Raw genomic sequence first — 19,794 nt, 5'->3', positions numbered from 1 at the left:
TCCAAGAGGATCATGGGTCTGTGTCCTCTGCCTTTTCCAGGGGGATTCTGCTGGGAGCAATCTCCCTATTTCAGCAGGCCTCCCTCTGGGGCAGAGGCTGGGCATACCCTACAATAGTTCAGGATAATTTGAGCCCACTTGGTCTTTCTGTAGATTGTGGAGTATCCTGAGTACTTGGATCTTCGGCCATACATGTCTGACACAGCTGGAGAACCCCTCCTCTACTCCTTATATGCTCTCGTGGTGCACAGCGGTGACACCTGTCTTGATGGACACTTCTTCTGCTACACAAAGGTAAAGAGCAACTTCTCTCTTGATAGAGTAAAATGCATGCCGGGAAGACAAACTTCCTTGTCAGTGTTCCAGGTAGCCAAGGCTTTCGGGAGAGAAGGTCTCCTTCAGGGCTGATTGGGATTTGTTTTGGTGTACTCTTTGCTCAGCTGTTCTCTCTCTTTGGTATTATAAAGAAAACCTGCAGTTCCTTTCCAGAGATGGATGACTTTCTTTGCAGGCCAGCAATGGACTATGGTACAAGATGGATGATGAGTCTGTGGATAATTGTGGCATCCACACGGTTCTCAGGCAGCAAGCCTATTTGCTGTTCTATGCCAGGTAATAACCAGGGTCACGTGTTCAGAATAAGTTTCCTTTTCCTGGCTTTGCTGTTTGTCTTCTCATCCTCCTGGGTGTTTCTGTCATAGGAGACAATTTTTCTCTGTTTACTTCAGTGCTGTCAATTCTGAGCTATGCCATACCAGTCCTTGTCTTGCTGGGCTTTAGGGTTCTGGCCTATGTAAGCTGATCATTGTGTGCTCTCTGAAACTAGGTCATGTTGACTAGGTCATAGGACTTAAAGGGGCCTCCAGGAAAGATGGAGAGGGATTCTTTATCAGGGAATGCAGTGATAGGACAAGAGGGAAAAATTTCAAGTGAAAGAGAGATTCAGATTGGTTATTAGAAAGAAACTATTCCATGTGAGGAGGGTGAGGCACTGGCAGATGTTGTCTACACGCTTCCCTAAGCTGTGGCTGCCCCATTCCTGGAAGTGTTCAAGGTCAGTCTGATTGGAGGCTGGAGCAACTTGTAGATGTCCCTGCTCATGGTAGAGGGGGTAGAACTAGATGGTGTGTATGGAACTCTCCAAACCAAACCTTTCTAGGATTCTGTGAAATGGAGGCTGTAGGGAAAATAGAGATGAGGACTTGCTCTGACAGGGGCAGACCTTGTGGGAAGACCCCCATCAGATTTTGCATTGGTGACCATGGTGAAATCTTCTCTCTGTTGTAGAAACCACTCCAAGAAAATGACCGAATCCCAGAGGAGCCTGCAAGGAATGCCCTAAACAGAGATCACTTTTTTTTTTCTCCAGGTGCTCTGATTTGAGAATGGGAGGAATGGTGGCTTCCTCTCTGACACCATCCTATGCCCATTCCTTCTTCAGTCAGTGGGGGACCAGCAGTGAGCAGGCGGGTTCTACAGCAACACACAGTCAATCTGGTAGTACTATGTCAATGCAGAGGACAAGTGCCAGGGAGAAGAGCCAGACTAGATCCCTGCAGTGGGGCAACGATCACTGCAGCTGGTTCATGAACAGCACTGACTCCAACAACTCAATAGGAAGGAAGAGAAAGAGAACTAGTCCTCCGGGTTGTGACCATGCTTTCAAGGATGGCACAACTTCAGGGCCCTTCAACAGAAGCTGTCAGTGGGCTCCTGCACCTAGTGCTGCTTCGGTGCAACACCTGGACCTGCTAGCACCGAATGCTAGCTCCAAGAGGGCTACTGCTCGGGAGCAGCCCCTGCTAAGGCAGAGAGAGCAGGGCAGATCACCACAGCAGGGCTATGATCTCCGCAGACGGTTTGTGGAGATCACAGACTACCACCAGTCAGCAAAGAGGAGGAGGAAACACTCATTTGGAACAAAGAGGCAGAAAAGCCAAAGCCAGAATTAAAACCCCTCATTATCCTTGCATGTATAATTTACAAGGTGCTTCCTCCTCTGGAGATTTTGGGGCAATTGGTGGAAATACCCTGTGTGAGATGTTTGTGTAATGGGATTTTGAAAGCTGCATGCTTGCATGTGCCCAACTGGCAATCTCTTCTTTTTAAATATGGAGTTCAATTCACTCGAAGGGACATGAACTGGATGAGCCAACAGTGACTGGAACTGAAAAAGGCTGGATGGTTGGGCCCTGAGGGTGCTGCTAAGTGCCACCAAGTCTAGGGTAGTGCCAGGAACAAACACTGTCTCCCAGGAATCAGCACTGGGATTGATCCTGGTTAACATTGTGATAAACGAGATAGCCCAATCAAAATTAATAGAGAAATAAAATTTATTATGCAGCTGAAATATTGGTCTCAAAAGCCAAGATCGAGAAAAGCAGCGCCAAGCCCGGGATCGGAGCTGGGTGAACATGCATAGATCTGACCTCTATCGCATCAGACCTCCCAAGTTCATGCCAGCTGCCTTGTCCAGGTTATTTGTATACAATTTTTGGGGAGTGTTCAAGTCCAGTCCATTCTTCTCATTCTTTAACATATTCATGAAGTTCTTATTTCACAGTGCAAGGCTGGACAAAGGGTCTTCGAGATGTGACAAATTGCCCATCTTTGGTGATGAATTTGTCTGTCTTTGATTCCTGGAACCCTCAATGGAGTTCCCGGAATGTCCAATTCCTTATCAGCTGAGATGTAGATATCAGAAGATAGTGATCAAGTCATCATAGTGTTAATGTCCCGGTGATAAGATCCAACCCCACCTGGGGTGGAATCCTCACCTATTGATTACTTCTGTGCTGAAAGAACTTCCTTTTCAACTGCTCCAGTGTTGTAAAATTTTCCTCTCAGCCAGGCTGGTGGGGGCGTTTGAAACTCTGGCTCTGTATAGTTTTATTACAGTTCATTTTCACACATAACAGCACGAATTACAGACTTCATTTATAACAACATCTTCCTCAACTAACGGTCTGTCTTCTGGCGCAGAGGACATGCTCAGCAAGTTGGCACATGACAGCAAACTGGAAGAGTGGCACTTAGGCCAGGGGTTGTGCTGCTATCCCCAAGGGACTTGGGCAGGCTGGAGAGACGGGCTGACAGGGACCCCTTGCAGTTCAGAAAGGGAGGTGTGAAGGGTGCCGAGCACCAGCAGAGGCTATGGAGTGATCCCATAGAGGCTCCATCCTTGGACATGTTCCACAGCCCTCTGCACATGATCATGAAGAAGTGGCTGCAGGTGCCCCTGCTTGAGAAGGGGGCGTGGGAAAGCCTTGCCTTCACCCTCCAGGTGACCTACCTCCCAGGCTCAAGGTGTCAGAGATGCGTAAAATAGAATCCAGCCAGCAGTGCTGTTCCCCTAAGGTGACCATCAACAGCTCCACCAGGAAGCTGGAGCCTACGGAGAGCCTAGGCCAGGCCAGGCTCCTGGCAGGTGCTGTGCCCCCAGCAGAGCAGCCGTGAGTCACTGGACCCTAAAAATGCAGGTATGGGACCTAAAAGTAAGTGTTGGGTCCCTACAAAGGAGACTTTCATAGCATCATCAAATCACAGAATCACAGAACAGTAGGATCCTAGAATCCTAGATTGTTTTGGGTTGGAAGGAACCTTAAACATCATCTAGTTCAAACTCCCCTGTCATCGGCAGGGCACACTCTACTAGACCAGGTAGCTTCAAGCCCTGTCATACCAGGCCTTGAACACTTCCAGGGATGGGGCAGCCACGGCTGCTCTCAGCAACCTATGCCAGGGCCTCACCACCCTCTCCGGGAAGAATTTCTTCCCAAAATCTAATCTAAAGCTAATTTTCGTCTGTTTGAAACCATTACCTCTTGTCCTGTCACTCTGTACCCCTTTGTGCCATGTCACTCTCCAGCTCTCTTGGAGACCCTTTTGGGGCTGGAAGGTGCTAGAAGACCCTGCAGCCTTCTCTTCTCCAGCCTGAAACACCCAAACTCTCTAAGCCTGTCTTTTTGAGAGGTGCTCCAGCCCACTGAGCATCTTTGCTGCCTTCTCTGAAATGGAACCAGCAGGTCCATGTTCTTTCATGCCAGAAACAATGATTTAGGTTCTATAAATGAGGCAGAGCAGATGGGAAACCTGTTGATCCTCTGGCATTGGCTTTCCTCCTCACAGCAGGTGAAACTGGTGGATTTTGATGTCCCTTCTTTTACTGGCTCGGTCTTTTCCCAGGGTTCCGACTGGCCAGGGCTGCCCTGCAGGCTCCCCGGGCTGGAGAAAATAAAACCAAAAAGCTGCCAAAAGGATTAGATGGTGAAAAGCCTCCAGGCCAGGAGAACGAAAAAATCCAAAAACCACAGAAGCTTCTTGCCTAAATTGGCAAAAATTAAACCAGCAAAGGCAACAAAGTAACAATCAGTGTAGCCGCTGACCACGCCAGAGAGAGAGAGAGAGATTGAACAGAGCCCATGCCCAGGGTTCCAGGCTCTGGCCCTGCTCCTTGGTTCATCCTAAAAATAGTACAGACATTTCTGGGCATAAAGCAGATTATTAGGGAATAAAGTATCATCATAAAATCACTCCAAGACGGTGTCAAATGAGGTTTGAATCCTCCAAATGAAACTGTGGGCCCTAAAAAAGGTCTGTGAGTAATAAAAGAGAGGATGGGAGTCTAGGAATGAGCATTCTGGCCCAAAAAGAGCGGCTTTATTTTGTGGGGGGGAGTCCCAAGTGCTGGAGAGCCGGCCAGATAAACGACGCAGACACCGATACGATTTGAGCATCGTTCTCTGCTTTATTGTTTACCTATACAAGCTTGTATCTACTTTGCAAAGATTCACACCCAGTCCCTCTAGATGGCCCCTTATCCGCGGGGGAGCCGACCAGTGGATAACTTTGCCAAGGATTTTCAGGGCTGCCTGCTGCCAGGTGCTTTCCAGGCTTGCCTGCAGCCAGGGGCCAGTTCAGGGGTTTTTCCTCAGCAACCCTGGGTTGTCCAATCTTTCCTGGGGTATCATATGCCCCTGTTCCACAAGGAATCCCTCTACAGCTTTACAAGAAAAGAATGTGTAAGATGCTACAAATGATCCTTTGGACCGTGCAAAGGAGGTAATCTCTGGTCTCAAGAAATGAACCTTTGTGCCGATTAGAGTGCTTTGGACACTCCAGAGGAATTTTTGAGCTGTAAAAGAGCACTTTGGACTCTTACAAATGAGAGTTTGGGTCTTCAAAATGAAACTTTGGACCCTAAAATGGGTCTTTGGAAAGGAAAAGGAGGGTTTGAACTCTGAAGTTAGGTTTTGTGCCCTTAGGGAAGTTTCGATACCACAAACCAATGTTTTGCACCCTATAAATGCCTCCTTGGAGGCTTAAAAGAAGGCTTTGAGCCTGCCAAATTCAAGACTGAATCCTAAAAAAGAGGCTTTGGCCCCTGACAGGAAAGCTTTGGAAGTTAAAAAGATGATTTGGGCCTGAAAATGAGACTTTGGTCCCTACAAACGGGGCTTTGGACCTTCCAAATCAGACTTGGGGCCTTCAAAATGATGCTCTTAGCCCTTTGGATTGGTCTTGACACCTTAAGAGCACCCAAACTTGGAACATACAAATGAGGGTTTGGACACAAGCCAGGCAGTTTTGGAGCCTAAAAATGAAACTCTGAGTCCTAGAAAGACTCTGCGTACTGAAAGTCCGGCTTGGACCCTTCAAATGTGGTTTTTAGCCCTGAAAGAGTGACTTTACAACCTAAACATGGGTATTCAGACACTCTCAATGGGACATTGGGTATGAAGAACCCAAGGCTTTGAGCCCTCAGTTTATCCTGAGTTTGTAACCTTAGGTACATTTGACCCATAAGTAGGCAGCTTTCAAAGCTAAAAGAGAAACTTTGATTTCTACAAAATAGTATCTGGGCCATGAGAGAGCCTTCAGGGCTCAGAGGTACCTTATATCTCTCGGCTACCCAAAAGGAGGTTTTACCAAGGTGGGGTCTCTCATCTGCAGCAGTAGGCTACCTCTTTCCTTCCCCAGGCAGTGTTACACTGCAAGGCAAGCACCAAGCCCCTATGTTGGTACTGCAGATAACAGGCTGCCCAGCAGAGGGAAAGGCCAGCAACCACTTTCTGTCCTGGTACCTTTTGTGTGGCAGCAGTCCCTGGACATATACTATTTTGGGTATCCAAATTTTAGAGATGACCTCCTTCAAACTGTGGCGGTACACTTATTTTGGCAAGGAAATCACCTAGCCCCAGGTGAGGTGGGAGCTGCCCAGGTGCAGGATGAGAGGCTGTCCAAGAGTGGTAAAGGCCAGCAATATCATTCTATCTGGACACCTTTTTCTGTGGAAATAATTGTCACAACCTATTGATACAGGGTGTGATGTTTGTTGTAAATTCTTAGGCTAAACAAGGACACTGGACACATGTTAGGCAACTTTTGTGCTTTTTTGTACAGTCACCATAACTCCAGCAACCAGCCCACTATTTAGACTCAACAAGTGTTGGCTAAAAAGCCCTTAAATTCTACAATAGACTTCCACAAGTGTGATGGCTAACAAAGACCTTAATTTTGTACAGTACACTTCAATGAGTTCTCAACTCCCACAACAAACTCCTCAAAGATGCTGGTTAACAACCCACAACACACAGCGGTGTGAGTACTGATTCAAAGGTGCTGTCTAACAAGCCACAACACTTCCATAAGCTCCGCACTCCCACAACAAACTTCAGTATGGAGTACGGAGTAGAATGTGATAGCCATGTTTTGCCCAGGGAAAGCAAGGGAGGAGAAAAATAAAGGTGAAGGAGAGAGAGAAGAAAGAACATCACCAGTCTTTAGATCCCACGTTGGTCCTGCCACATGGATTGTCAGGAATTGGAGTTGCAAAAGAAAGCAAGCTGTACTAGTTTGAAAACAAACCAGTGGGAGGCACCAAGTCAGAATAACAATTTAATAGGGAAATAAAAAAATGGCAGAAAACACTGGTTCAAAGTGACAGAGTCAGAATACAACCTGACACCCTGTTAGTCAGGGTGGCGGTAGCAGTCTGATACGATGGTGGCTGCAGTCCTCCTGAAGTGGTGGATGTGGTTCTGTTGGAGCGGTGATCCTGTAGAAGGGGCTGCTCTTCCTTGGAAGGTGGCTATGTAGCTCCTGTCCTCTGGGAATCCAGTGGAAAGGGTGTCTGTGGTGCTCAGAATCTCAGATTATACCCAGGATGGAATGCTTTGGTTCCTCCTTCTGAGTGGAGCATCTCACAATGGGATGGTGAGTGATGAGGCCAGGCGCTGATGGGCTCATTAACAGAAGATGGTCCAGAGGGAGGAGGCAAGGAAACCCTGCCCCACCTGGTTCCAACAGCTCATGAGGATGGTAATAGAATACACTGGGACCCAAGACAAAAGCAAAAGAAAAAGAGAGGAAAAAGAGAGCACTTCCTTTTATAGTTAGTTAACCAGGTGCAGCCTCTTATATTAACTAGGCTTTTCTTGCCATTTTGTACATGGACAGCCAGCCCTTTGAGCCCTCCTCCAGAAGTGAGCTGGGGCAGGGGAGAATGAGCATGAGTTTTAAGGCGGAGCAGGAATTTGGCTCTGAACTGGGAAAAACAAGGTTCACTCTTTGTAAAATTTTAAGAAAAACTTAATAAAAGGGACAATTAGGAGACAACAGCAAAAAGGGTATTACGGCCGGCCGGGTGCTTTGGCAGAGATCCAAAGGCACACCTCTACATCCAAAAGACCGTCTTTAAAAGTACATCGCTTATTTCATATTCATCACCATCATGCATAATTCATTCATTCTTTGGAGTTGCTAAGTATCATCCCATCAGCCTTATCTTCCTCCTTGGCTCCATTCCGTCTGGTTTTGGGTTTTTCTTCTGATAAGATTTTCCAGGAATGTGAAGACCTTCTCTGCCTATCTTTTCTAAATTGACTACATAAACAATAGACATTCTATGTCATGTATTACAGTACCTAGGTAAAATTTTTCTAACATTAAGGAACATGAAAAAAACCCCAGCATCACAATACATTCATAACAATTATGTAACATGCGAAAAGCCAATACCACAGTACATTCATAACAGAACCCACTGCCCCACCTCTGCAGGACATTCTCCTCTATCACACCTTTCCTGTCAGAATGTTTGAATGTTTGAGACAAAACATGCTTATTCCTGGTCCTCCACAGCAATCCACAGATGCATTCAGTTCTGAAGGTGTATCAAAATGTCATAGGGTGGGCTCCTGAAAGAGGATGACAATACCTTTCCTCAGAAAGGAAATCACCTAGCCCCTGTATCGGTGATTCAGAGCAGACTCTGCCCAGGACAGAAGGCCTTGATCTGGGCATCCTGGAAGGTGACTGGCAGGCTTTGCTGGCTGCTCTGATCTGGGAGTCCCCAAGGCTTCTGAAGCATCTGTCATGGTTGAATCCCAGCCAGCAGCCAAGCCCCATATAGCCACTTGCTCACTCCCCCTCCAGCAGGATCAGGGAGAAAATTGGAAGGGTAAAAGTTAGAAAACTCGTGGGTTGAAATAAAGACAATTCAATAAAGAAAGCAAAAGCAGTGCACACAGGCAAAGCAAAACAAGACTTAATTCACTGCTTCCCATGGGCAAGCAGGTGTTCATCCAGATCCAGGACAGCAGGGCCCCATCACATGGAATGGTGACTTGGGAGACAAGCGCCATCACTCCAAACATCCTCCCTTCTTCTTCTTCCCCCTGCTTTATATGTGGAGCATGGTTTTATATGGTCTGGAATGTCCCTTTGGTCAGTTTGGGTCACCTGTCCTGGCTGTGTCTCCTCCCAACCTCCCACTTCACTCCCAGCCTCCTCATCAATGTAGTGGTACGAAAAGCAGAAAAGGCCTTGGCTCTGTGCAAGCACTGCTCAGCAATAACAAAAGCATCTCCATATTATCAACTGTCTGTTCAGCACAAATCCAGAACACAGCCCCATACCAGTAACTGGGAAGAAAGTTAACTCTACCCCACCCAAACCCAGCATATTCTACCCTTTGTTCTGTGCCATTTACCTCATGCCCAGGTCCCACACTATTCGATACTGTTGCAAAATGGGCAATATGTATAATTTTCTTAGGAAAGGATGTTCTTTAATGTTTGATCTTTGTATACTTTCAAGCCTAATCAACAAGAATGGAGATTTAATCTGTGAAATAGAGAGCAGCTTACAAGCAAGCTCTAGGTGATGTCAATATATTAGAGAAAAAATACTTATTAGTAGAACTTACTGAGGTTTAGGGCTGGACATGCTTCAATGATCTCAGATTTAGAGGGAGGTTAACAAAGCTTGGGGAAAAGGATGTTCCACTGTTAGTGGACATCAAGAGTGCAGAATTTATGGGACAAAAGGACATCTGGCAAAAGTCCCAAGATAAGGAAAAGCTAATAAAGCCAACTCAGCAATTATGCCGAAATCAGCTCCAACTGGGTAAAAGGTAATTTCTACAGGGGAAGATTGTGGCCAACAACTCACAGACTACTGACCCAAGAAACCCACCAACCCAATAGAAAAGAAGGATTGAGCATACGAACTAATTAGCATGAGAAACAAGACAATCATTAACCAATAGAAGGTAGAATACTAATAAATAAGAGAACTATGTAAAACTTGTAGTGAATGAACATTAATTCCTTTGTTTGCTAAAATGTATAAATAGTAAAAAGTTTGATAGTTGGTGTGCTTGATTTGTGGAATACCACCTGGCACCAAGGCTTGCGCAATTCTGAAATAAATTATCAACATGCTCTTGAGAGTGTAATTATTAGCTTGTTGCACAGACAAATCCGATTTTTGTGGACAGCAGTGTTTGGCGACCCAGATGGAACGACAGAGTCTTGCCTGGATCAACTTGCTGGCTACCAGCAGAGATGCACTCTTTCTAGATTCCAGCATGCACAGACCTTTTGATTGGGGACTCTGTGCGTATTCTCCTCCAGAAGCAGGTAAGCAACTCAAAGGCGCAATGCATGAAAACAGACATTCTGTAAGGTACAAAGGCAGGTGATATAATATTGTGGAACTGCTATTGTGTAGTAAAATTTTGAAAATCCATATATACCTGACAGTGATGGCTGGAATGTGAAGTCATGGGTTAATGGTGATATAGTATAATGGAATTGGAATTCATACACACTTGACAGTGATGAATGGAGCGTATGAGGTTGTGGACACTCTTTTTGGGTAATAATATGGGAACAGGGTAATTGGCTGAACCTTTTCCTTGTTCTCCATTAGGATGTATTTTGAATAATTGAGATAAGTTTGGTAGAGACCCTCTTACAAAGAGGAAATTAAAGCAATATTGTACTCTTATGGTGGCCAAAATAAAAATTGGAGAATGGGGAAAATGTGTTGTTGTAGCTTAGTATTTTCTTAGACATGGTGTTGTTTTGTTGTTGACTTGGTAAACAGAATGAAGTTTGTTTTATATTGATGCTTCCATTGTATAGAGATCCAGGTATTCAGAAAAAGTGTAAATTGGGAGGAGATATGCTGATGTCATGTATTAAAGAGAAGGAGAAAAAGACAAGAGATTGTGTGTTGGGGAGGCAATAGATAAACAGGATGTTTGGTCATAGCATGCATTACTCACATCAACAACTCCTGAACACCTACTTCTGTAATCCATTTCCCCTTCTGAACCCAAAGAATTGTCACAATTAACTGCACATCATCCCTCCCCTCTGCTTTCCTGAGAAGAGTTAAAGCCTCAGTGACTAGGAGTTCCAGTTCCCATTCAAAATGCAAGCATTGCTCGTGTACCCTGGGGGCCCACACTGTGAAGTGTGCACTCAGAAAAGTCAAGTCCAGGTTTGGTTTTCCCCCTGCTTTCTTCCTGCAGTTATTGTCTGTTCAAAATAAAACAAAATCACTTTATCTCCATGATTTAGGGCAACAAAAAAGAAACTGATGAAGGATGTCAGGTGTCTGTTTCTCGCGCTTTCACGTGCCGGAGGAAAATAACTTTAAGGGACGGGACTATGCAACAACACAAATTTATTGTTCAAAATAACAAATGCATCAGTCGAGGCGTGAGATTTTACAACACCTCTGAGTAATGGCGACTAGTCACAAGATTTAGGGTTACATTGTAATTTATAATTTTCTAATCCAATAGATAGTTAAAATGACACTTTGTTTTAGATTAATGACCTATCACCTGTGGCACTTCTCACTGCAATGCAGCTATGTCTTGACCAATAACTTCTCATGTCACGTACACACAGATGTCTCTCTTATGCCATCTACATTCTTAACTTAAACTATATAAAACCACACTATTATATTTTAAAACCCTTCACCAAAACACCCAGTGTACAATTTTACTTATAATGATAGGAACACAAGTTTGTAATCCTTTTGCTTAAAGTCTACAAATCTCTGTCAATTAAGCCAGACCTAGTCTCTTCCAGGGTTGTAAATCAAAGCCTCCTTTAATTGCAGGAGTTTCTACTCCTCTGTCTCCCACAGTCAGGAAGATAAATGAGAGTAAAATATCAGAAGATACACGGTAGCATATTTAATGAATGTAGATGAAAATTAACCGAAAACTTAGAAATTAATGTACAGCTTAATTACAGGGTGAGAAGGAAGGGAATCTTCCAATGGAGTTGAGGGTTTACAGAGTTTTTATTCTGAGTCCCACCCATTGCTAGGACTGGAGAAAGCTGTCCTGGAGTGATTGTGTCTCTTGTCCTCCCTCAATAGCTTTGCTGCAGTGATTAGAGGTATCAAGCTGAAGAGAGGCTTGGCTGATTGTAAAAACAGATGCTGCCCAAAGGGGAAAAAAAAGAACCATTACTTTGCAAACTCAAATCCTCAGAGGCCCAGACTAGATTCCTCTGTTTACCTGAAATATGCGGAGTTAGGACAGAGGGGACTATCTGCACCTCTGTCTCCATGTCCAGGACCTTGCTATCACAGACAAACATGGCACACAGTCCTATTAATTTATTTCTCCAGGTGTACTTAGCTTGCTGGGATTTTTGTGCTGCACCTCTTCCCTGAGGAAAGGCTGAGAGAGTTGGAGTTATTCAGCTTGGAGAAAAACAAGCCCCAGGGAGACCTCACCTTGCCACTCTCCAGTACATCAAAGGGGCTTGTAAGAAAGATGGATAAAATAAGATTTTGTTCCTACACCTAAGGGAGCAACTCCTGGATGGTTTAGTTTTAAAGTCAGGCTCAGCGAGAGTGAAACTTGTGAGAGTACATGTAGCTGAGAAGGAATGTGCAGAGCCTCGATGCGAGTTGTGTGGTGGTGTAGTGCTGCTGTGAGAAAGACGTACCTAGCAACTGCTTCTGTTCCGGCACATCTTTGTGGAGGCAGGTATATGGACATCTTGATCTCTGCAAAATTGAAAGTGTGTGAGCTTACCTGTAGCTGAGAAGGAAATTGCAGAGCACAATAGTGTGACTGCAGTTCATACACTGCAAGAGGAAAGAGGGCTGCCACTTGAGGGCAAATACAAGTTTCCATGAGTAAGAGACAAGGTCCAAGCAAGCTTCTTGTCCTGGCACATTTATTTGTTCAGACTGCAGCTGGAAACTCTTCAGTTTAGCTATGGACTCCGTGACATTGTGAGAGTGTGATTCTATCTATAGTTAAGAAGGAAATTACTTATTACTAGAGTGTTTGGTCTAGTTTATAGCCTGCAGGGGGAAGGTGAAGGCCAGCACTGCCTTTTTGTTCTAGGACTTTTGGTATGGGAGCAGCTGCTGGACGTTTTGAAGGGATTTGGGATCTGTGAGAGTTAAAGACTAGGATGGTATATAGAGCTTGAGGGAAAGTGCGTATCTCCAGGGAGTGTGAAGATGTTCAAAGGATGCAAGTTGAGCCAGCAAGAGTGTTCTCAGATGACACATTCTCAGTTGTTTGTAAACGAGCTTTTTGCTGGATTTTTGCAATTCTTTCCCTAGGCTTTGAATGTGACTGTACACATAGCTGAGAAGGAATGTGCATAGATGGATACTGTGGTGTATAGTTTAAAAGCTGCAAGGAGAAGGGGTTATCCATCAACTGTTTCTTACCTGGCACAGGAATTCATCTTGCCCCTTGATTGTGGTGTGAATTGTTTCAAATGGAAGCTGAAATCTATCCTTTCAGTCTTGCCTAGAGACCTTCAGGATCAGCTGCCTTAAAAAAAAAGGTCCTAGAACTAAAGAGACAGTGGTGGGCATCAGTTTTCTTATGCAGCATTAAAACTGCATGACTCACATTGGTGTTATGCTTTTTTATTTCAGCTGCATGCACCTTTTCGTTTTTGCTCTCTCACTGAGTCCAGCTCCATAATCTGGAAACAAAAGAAGAAAAAGTTGCTGGGTTTCACATTCACTTAGAAGGATATCAACAATACCATGTGAACTATGTGAGGGCTATGAGCTTTCATTTCAAACTAAATGAACTATAACATTCTTTCTTTCAATCATGCAGAGCTCCTGATCCTAAGCTAGCTGTATCAAGTGTAAACATTGGTCATAAAACATGCCTGCTTAGTAAGCTGTTGCTGTCTCCACCTTTAAATTGCATCTTGGGAAAAGTAACACAGTTTTAACTTGGAGTTATGCACTTTCCTACTCAGCTGCAGGTACAATCAGATTCTTCTGCTCTTGCAGACTACAGCTTCAAAACTCAACTTGTCCAGCAATTGCTCCCATAATAAAGGTCCAAGAACAAAGAGTAAGCACTGCCCTTCACATTCCCCTTGCAAATTATGAAATGCAGAACACATGGGTCTGTATGCTCAGTTCAATGTACTCTCATGCACTTTCAGTCTCACAGAGTCCAGTTTCTCAGGCCCCACAGAACAGGTCTAGAACAAGGAGGCCATGCTGGAATTGCCTTTTCTTTTGCAGCCTAGAAACTGCACACACAAAAATGAAACAATTCCTCTTCCTTCACCGCTAGATGCAGGATCCCGATGTTCTGTCATTCTCCAAGAGGCAGGATGCACAGCCGAGCTCTTCCACCGACTGCTTGCACATGACTGGGGCCGCGCCAGCGAAGCGCTTGGCTTTTTCCTGGGCACTGTCAGCGCTCATCGAAACAAGCACCCAATAGCGCTGAGGACTTGCAAAAGAAGGCCAAGCACCTGGCGCTGCTCGAAAGCACCCCAAGGGCAGAGGCAAGTTGCAAACGTCCCTGCACTCAAATCAACGGTGTCAGGACAAAAAGATTTCCCTCATCTTCCCCTTCCAAGAGCAGACTCTTCTTTACACCACACTCCAAGAGCCAGACAAACCTCTTTGGCCCAAACAAATCTTTTTCCTCTCGCAGATTCTGCCCACCAACTTGAAACCATCTGGCAAAAACAGAGCTCAAAACAGTGCCAGCTGAAGAAGATCTTGCTGCCTACAACTTCAACTGCAGCCCTCAAACCAGCAGCACACACGCTGCTCTGGGCACTTTCCTTCTCAGCTCTAGGCACCATGCTAAGCCTTCCCTCTGCCAGAGTCAGGATCCAAAGACAACGGCACCAGGGACTGCTCACACACTAAAGGCACCAGCACAAAAGGCTCCCGAGCTTGGCCTTTGCATTCCCGCTGACAGCTCAACAGCTCTAACCCAGAGAGAACTCTGCCTGTTGGGTAAAGGCTTTAAAATCCCTAAAAGCACCTGATGTGCACATCCAAACCTGCTTTCCTTGCCAAAGACAGCAACTACAAGCCCATCTCCAAAGAAACAGCATCCCCTCCTCCAAAATACAACAGATCCAGGTGTTGGAGCCCAGAGTGCAGCGAATGTTTCTCTGCCTGTTCTGAGGGGTCCAACCCTCCAGGGAAACACTGTTTTTAACCTTCATCTATGGAGAAAGCTGCCAAGGCTTTGGGATGAATTAGAATCTAGAAGGGTATTAGTTAGCTGGTAGTATAATACGTAGTTTGTCATAGGGTGAAAAATACAGTTTTGGGTTTATTAGTATGGTAAGTGGATGAAGACAAAATGGAGGATCCCTGTCATTTTTCAAGTCTCCTTTTTCTTCTTCACGTACTCCATTTTCTGCCGTGTTGGTAGCACAGAATGATTGGTTAGGAAATGCCGCAGTACAGGGGTACATGAATAGATAGTTCACTAGACATTAGTAGAAAAGCAAAAATAATGTAAGTTCTTGGTGACAATTGGGTGATTTATCTTTAAAAGGGCCTTGAATTTTCTGTATCATGTCTTTTGGAGCCTTCTCTGCTTCATGCTCTGCCTGGGTCATGTCAGCAGGATGTAAATTACTGATAAGATATAATAAACAATCTGAAGATCGAGTATTTCCAAAAGTCCCGTTTGTCTCTTACTCCTGGCAAGGACTTTCAAAGGCTCCGCCATCCAGGGAGGACAAGTGGGGGTCGAGAACCGCCACATCCAGGGACTGATCCACCCCTAGTATTGAATAGGTCCAACAATTGCCCCTACACAGAAGGGGCCAGGAGAGAAATGTCTTGCTGGACTCTTCCTCCCCATGGTACCTTAACATCTGCTCCAGAAACACTGGCACTATGTCCTTGCCTTCCTAAGAAAAGGCACTCCGAGTCCCTTGGCCTTGTCTTGCCCACATGACCTTGCCTAGTTTTTCCTAACCTACCCTTGCTTTGCTTCCTTGGCCTACGTCTGCTGTGCCTCGCACTACCTACAACTTGCTGGCTTTGCTTTGCCCTGCCTACCACTCTTGCCCTTGCCTTGCATGCAGGCAAGGCGCTGCAAAGCAAGTGCAGGCAATTGTGGGCAAGTCAAGGGAGAGGTAAGCAAGGCCAGAGCAGCGAGGGGAAAGCAAATGGAGTGGTAGGCAAGAGAAGGCCCAGACGTTAGAGGCAAGGCTGGCTGTAGGAAGGAAAGTCCACTGATGGGTAGGCCAGGCAGAAACAGGAAGGGCTTGGCAAGCCAAGGCCCTGGAGGAAAGCAGTAGGCAGGTCAAGGGCGGGGCATGGACGTGCAAAGGAATGCAAGGCTCCAGAGAGCTAGCAGGGCAAGGCAAGGAAACTGTTGTGTTGCCAAGGCCAGGCCAGGCAAGGCAGGTGAGAAGTACATTCAAGGACTGCTGGTACACAAAAGTGGCCAGGACCAACTGCTCTGTGTGGCCTTGATCCTTTGTGGGTCATCTCTAATCTGCATCTAAAAGACTTGAGCTACCTGCTTTCCTTTGTATGCAAAAGAACTCTCATTCTGGTCCCCGAGCTCAAGGGCAAAATGTGAATTGCCCTTCCAAGATTCAAGACATGCAAGGATTGCTCCCAGACAAAGGCTGCCCATAGAGATGAGTATGGCAACATGCGTCCTCCCCTGGTCTTCCTCTCGTGGTCCTGAAACACTGGAGATACTTGAGAGCTTTGAGATTCCTAGGAGGAGCAGAAAGGGCAGGGCAAGGCCATGAAATGTCATTGAAAAGGGGTCTTGAATTCCAGGTGGGGGAGGGGTGAGCAAGGTCATGCAAGGCAAGGGAGGGCTTCAAGGGCAGGGCAAGGCAAGTGGTGGCTTTGTGAGGCGAGGTGAGGTGAGGCAAGGCAATGAGGGTCCTAGAAGGAAAAGGAAAGGTGAGGCCAGACCTAGACGAATGTGAAAGGAAGTCAGGTGGGGGATGGGTGAGCAAGTCAATGCAAGGCAGGGGAGAAAAGGCAGGTTGACGGAAGGCTACAGAGGGGGCAGCAAGGAAATGCAAGGCATGGGGAAGCATGTGAGGAGTGGGTGCTGCCAGCCGGCCGGGATGGCAGGGGCGGGGCCACTGCAAGTAGCATGGTGGGGATGTGGAGGGGGGTGTTAGTGTGCGGGAGGTGTGTGTGTGTGCAGCGGAGTGCAGGGTAAGTGCAGGTGTGCGTGTGCGCATAGGGGGGTTTTGTGCCAGGTGCTGTGCCAGGGGGAGCCGTCCCACCGCCAAGAAGGTGTGGGAGTGAAAGGAGTAACATAGATGTGTCTTTACAAAGAGACCGTGTGAATCCGTCCTTAGACAAGGCTAGGAATTTACAGGCAGGGAAGTAACAGAAGAAAGTATTAGTTCTAGAAACTGTTACTAATCAATAGAGACTGTTGATTAATCCAGGCCGTGTTAAATTCCTGAACCTAGAGCAAGGCAGCAAAGACTTAATAGAATTAGGAATACTTTCTTTTTCTTCCTTTTCCATACAAAAGGGGGGTGCATATTAGAGGGGGGCATAGCGTAGGCAGTTCTGGAAGTCTGTAATTCCCGAGTACCTCAGCCAAAGGGGAAAAGGAAGAGGGTGCAATGGCCAGGAACTTAGCATAAAAAGGGGGCTGTATCCTGCAGCCGTTTGAGAGATCTCATGGGAAAAGCCCCATGGCCTCTCCCTGTAGTTGAAGAATGTTACAGGACTCCTCTGTCTCCTTTTTGGTGGATGAAGAAACTCAGAAAGCAACACTTCTGCCAGAACTCTCCAAGATGCCCCCTTTGCTCCCAGCGACTCCATCACTGCCCGGGAAGCTGTCTTTTCTACCAGAGGAGTTCGAGATACAGTTAAAAGTCGTGTGGCAGAGAAAAAAGGCAATAATTGGTTTACAAGGGATGGCAAACAAGAGATACCAGAAGCTTTGGCCCTACCAATATTAAAAGAACTCCGTGAAGAGAGTCCTTGTACTTCCTGAGGATTGGCAGAAGCCTTCCTCATGCTGGATGTTGCTGGGGGTCTTTTTAGACTGGCAAAACGAGCTGTTGAAAGTTGCTGGATCTGTGCTAAAGCAAACAGCCAAGTTACAAAGTAACTTGCCAGGGGAGGGAGGCCTTGGGCTGCATGTCCCTTCCAAAGATGCCAGTGTTGGGGAAGATGGAACAGGAAAACCTTGGAAATATGATTGCCTGACAAAAGATTTTGGGAATATGAAAACTACAGGCAACATCGAAATGAAAGCCACTTTTGAAATACCAGGTCTTAGTTACTGAACAACTAGAAAACAATGGTATGGCCACTGAAGTAATCCCCTCTTGATGGAACAATACCCTCTGCTTGCAGGCAGGTCCAAGGGTCAGAGCAGACCCTACTAGCTCAGCAGAAGGGGTCCAAAGAGTAGTTTTTAGAAGTTAAGATGTAACACTCTATGGTAATATAAGAACTCTTATAGGCTGTATGTAAATGCTATAGGATTTGTATCTTGTATTAGATTGGTTAGTGACAATTAGAATATTCAGTACAGAAGATGATTTATTGTATTGTAACCAGGACTTCAGATACTTCTCTATTCCTCTCTTCCACTTCTACTCTTACTTCCACTCTTGCTCTTACACCCTCTCTCTCTCTCTCACCTGCTTACTCTCTTGGGCCTGCTCAGAGCTGAGTCTAGCAGCTCTGAGCAGTGCCCCAATACCCACGCCCTTTACAATAAACCGACTGTGTCCCAAGACCTGCCTATAGAGATCTCTCCATCCGTCTCCGTCCCGACCGAACCCGCCCGTAACCTACATGCCAGGTGGATTTTCCTGAGATGCCCCAAGTGGGAAGGCTTAATATCTTCTGGTAATGGTGTGTCAGCTAGCAAGGTGGCCAGAAGCATTTCCAACTGCTTCAGCAACGACAGCATCAGTTATTAAGGCATTTTTGGAACAAATCATTCCAAGATACAGCATTGTAGAAGCAATAGACTCAGATAGGGGAACTCATTTTACAGGAAAGATCCTTCAAGGGCTTTTAACTTCTTTAGGAATACAATGGAACCTCCATAGGTCCTGGCACCCCCAGAGCTCAGCTTGGGTAGAAAACAATGAATAGAGAAATAAACAGCTTTTGAAGCTGCTAATAGAAACCAAGATGCCATGGCTAGGGCTTTGGACATTGGCTTTGGCGAGAATGAGAGCCTGACCCAGAAGAGAGATTCTGTTATCCCCCTTTCCGTCGTTGTTATGAATTACCCTGATAATTCTCAACCTAGTGGGGGGTAGAGGTAAGTGATGTATATTTAAAACCTAGTTAAGGAGTAGAAAGAAGCGCCAGTGGTTGTGAAACGGCGTGGCCCATTCCAAGTTTCTTGATGACAGAAACAGCCGTCAAGTAAGCTGAACACAGGTGAACCCGTCACTCTCGGGTCAAGGTCTCTGAAGCCTCAGAGATTTGCACATCTCAGCTGGAGGAGAAGGCTGGGAGGCCGTGACTGACACTCTGCAGGAGTGGGCCGGAGCAGTAGCCAGTGCTTCGACATCGGAGGAAGCCCTGAGTGCCTACCCACAGACCATCTGCTGAAATAGTCTCTATGAGTATCCCTCCTCTAGAATCTCCACTCACCTGGGGGCTAATACTTGCAGCCATTGTTTTATGTTAAGTGGTTTCTGTGTCTTCAATTGCCACAGGTGGTGCAGAAGACAACGTGAAAATTAGACTAGCTAATTAGATCACACTATTAAAACATTTTTCTTAATAATTCTACTTTTACATGGTCAGCTAAGTTTAGGCCAGGAGTGGGAGAATCAATTTGCAGCCTTAGGAGAAGAAGTAGCAAAAGTTTTTAACCTTAGCAATTGCTGGCTCTGTGGAGGGCCAGGAGGATCTGAAGAGTGGCCATGGTTGGCTAGCCCAGCTGAACCTAAATGATGGGTCAACACCCTATGTGAGGTCCATAATAGGACAGGATTTGGGGCCAAAGAAGGAAGTCCATGGCCACTTCATTCTTCTCAAACAGGCACTTATTGCCTAAACAGGACAGGGCGTGTCTATGTAGGAAAAGGTTTTTGTGAATTGACTTTCCCTCTGGGTTTAAACAATTGGGTTTGGGCCCCCAATTGCCCTCCTAACAATTGTTCCAAATATCAAGGCAAATGCAATCAAATACCTGTTCAGCTCACTAATGGTAGCTGGGTAAGGTGTTCTTACCACACTTACCAAAATATTCGG

The sequence above is a fragment of the Corvus moneduloides genome, chromosome 28 (genome assembly GCF_009650955.1).
Source record: "Corvus moneduloides isolate bCorMon1 chromosome 28, bCorMon1.pri, whole genome shotgun sequence".
Lineage (NCBI taxonomy): Eukaryota > Metazoa > Chordata > Aves > Passeriformes > Corvidae > Corvus > Corvus moneduloides.
Note: the sequence above shows the minus strand (reverse complement) of the source record.